The following is a 2,377-nucleotide window of genomic DNA, read 5'->3' as shown; positions in this document are numbered from 1 at the left end:
TTATTTATTTATTTATTTATTTATTTATTTATTTTTGAGACGGAGTTTCATTCTTGTTGCCCAGGCTGGAGTGCAATGGCGCGATGTTGGCTCACCACAACCTCCACCTACTGGGTTCAAGCGATTCTCCTGCCTCAGCCTCCTGTGTAGCTGGGATTACAGGCATGTGCCACCACACCCGGCTAATTTTGTATTTTTAGTAGAGACAGGGTTTCTCCATGTTGGTCAGACTGGTCTTGAACTCCTGAGCTCAGGTGGTCCACCTGCCTCAGCCTCCCAAAGTGCTGGGATTATAGGCACGAGCCACCACGCCCAGCCTATTTTTATTTAAGATGGAGTCTCACTCTGTAGTCCAGGCTGGAGTGCAGTGGCATGATCTCAGCTCACTGCAACCTCAGCCTCCCAGGTTCAAGCGATTCTCCTGCCTCAGCATCCTGAGTAGCTGGGCTTACAGGTACATGCCACCACACCTAGCTAATTTTCATAGTTTTAGTAGAGAGGGGGTTTCACCATGTTGATCAGGCTGGTCTCGAACTCATAACCTCTTGACCCACCTGTCTCAGCCTCCCAGAGTGCTGGGATTACAGCGTGAGCCACCGTGCCCGGCCAATTTTTCTATTTTTAGTAGAGACAGGGTTTCCCCATGTTGGCCAGGCTGGTCTCAAACTCCTGCCCTCAAGCAATCCACCCGCCTCGGCCTCCCAAAGTGCTGGGATTACATGCATGAGCCACCGCGCCCGGCCTCCTTGTCTGACATCTGCAGGGCTGGCACCCCCTGCCCACAACTACTCTCTACAGTGCCACCTGCTCGTATTTTATTCATAGCACTTAATGCCATCTGAAATTATCTTCTTTATTTACTTGCTAACTTGTGTGTTGGCTGCTTCCCTTCAAAGGGCCAGCTCCTCAAAAGCAGAAATTTTGTTTTGTTCACTATTGTATTTTCCGTGCCAAGAACAGTGCCTAGCACATGCACATAGTAGGTGCTCACGAGATATTTGTAGACTAAGTGAATGAATGAATGTGTCTCAGGTCCTCATTCTGATTGCTCTCTGTGCTCCTCCACCCTCGAAACAGCCCCCCAAACGTGCCTGCTGTGGAGTTGCTAACTGCACTGGCCTCCCCGCTTTCCCTGGCTCCCCTCACACCTGAACACAGAGATGAAGAAGAGACACTTCAGCCCGGATATACAGTGTATGGGCTAGAATTTCGGCATCCTCACCCCCTCATCCTGGCAAGGGCCTGAAACTGAGCAACCCCACCGCCACACAGAAACACAGTGTGGCCAGCAGGAGGAGGGGAACCGGGTTCCTGGGAGCACACACAAGTTAGGGGAAGGGGAAAACCACGCCCAGGCTCCCCCTTCCAGCACAGTATTGCTTTGGAGGGAAGGAGGGAGAGAGGCCTCTGATTCACTCTTGAAAAACCGGCTCCTGGGTGTTTCCGGGGAGAACGCCTACTTCCCAACCTCGGCCCAGGTTGCCAGGGGGGACCCAGGGGGCCCAGGACCCCAGCATCCTGGCCCCCTGCAGACGTCACTCTCCTCTCTGGACTCAGGTAGTCAGACCTGCCCTCTCCAGCTCAGGGGAGAAGGGACAGGAGGGCAGCTTCCTGTTTGAGTGGCTGGTAAAGCAAAAGACCAGCAGGTGTGGCCTTTATGATGAGTACGGGGTAGGGGTGGGAGGGGTAGGGGGCCGAAGCTACTCAGCAACAATTGAGCCATAAGTTATTGGTATCCAGTCTAGAGGCTGTGACTCCAGTTCTGGATCCTGGGGCATGAGTTCCAGCGCCAGATGTGCCAGTTACTAGCTGTGTGACCTTGGGCAAGTCACTCCACCTCTCTGGGTCGGCTGCCTCACCTTTTTTACAAGGCACAGCACCTCCCATTGAGGTGTTTAGAGTCAATGATCCGCATGGTAAATACCTGACACGGAAGCCCTCCAATAAATGCTAGCTGGAGTGGAGTTTTTCATGCTTGTTATCCAGACCCTGGTTCTCACTGCGTCCCCGCTCGAGACCCTGGAGGGTTCAGACGCTGTTAGCTGAGGGGAAGTGCCCAGGAAAGGGTCAGAAACACCGACCCCGCGCCTGTCCACGCTGGGATGGGGACCGTCCAGAGGGGGGACGGGGGGAGGGGCAAGCCCAGAGACCCCAGCCCAGCGTTGGGAGGCGTTTGTCCTCTGACCCCCGGCAGGAAGGGAGCTGCCCCCACCACCCCTCACCCCCGCTCTCCCCGGAAAGGGGCCTCCGGCATCCCAGCGCGCAGCCTAGACCTCCAGTCGCGTCCACGGGGCCGACCCCACCCTGCACGATCGACCGGATCCTCGCAGGTCTGCGACCCCCGGGGGCCCGGAGCAGACACATCCTTCCCGCCGAG

The 2,377-nt window shown here is 55.6% G+C and overlaps 1 protein-coding gene across 1 annotated transcript in view; it reads right to left on the bottom strand.

Annotated features, from left to right (window-relative positions):
* Positions 1 to 2,096, bottom strand: part of GIPC1 (GIPC PDZ domain containing family, member 1) — an 18,235-nt gene extending 16,139 nt beyond the window's left edge. Inside the window, exon 1 of the mRNA XM_011981775.1 lies at positions 1,860 to 2,096. The gene's annotated coding sequence lies outside the window, so the exon portion shown is untranslated. The remainder of the gene's footprint in view (positions 1 to 1,859) is intronic.
* Positions 2,097 to 2,377: the final 281 nt, after the last annotated feature.

Source organism: Mandrillus leucophaeus, unplaced genomic scaffold (assembly GCF_000951045.1).
Source record: "Mandrillus leucophaeus isolate KB7577 unplaced genomic scaffold, Mleu.le_1.0 Scaffold230, whole genome shotgun sequence".
NCBI classification, from domain to species: domain Eukaryota; kingdom Metazoa; phylum Chordata; class Mammalia; order Primates; family Cercopithecidae; genus Mandrillus; species Mandrillus leucophaeus.
The sequence above is the reverse complement of the archived record's forward strand: the minus strand, read 5'-3'. Positions and strand labels throughout refer to the sequence as shown.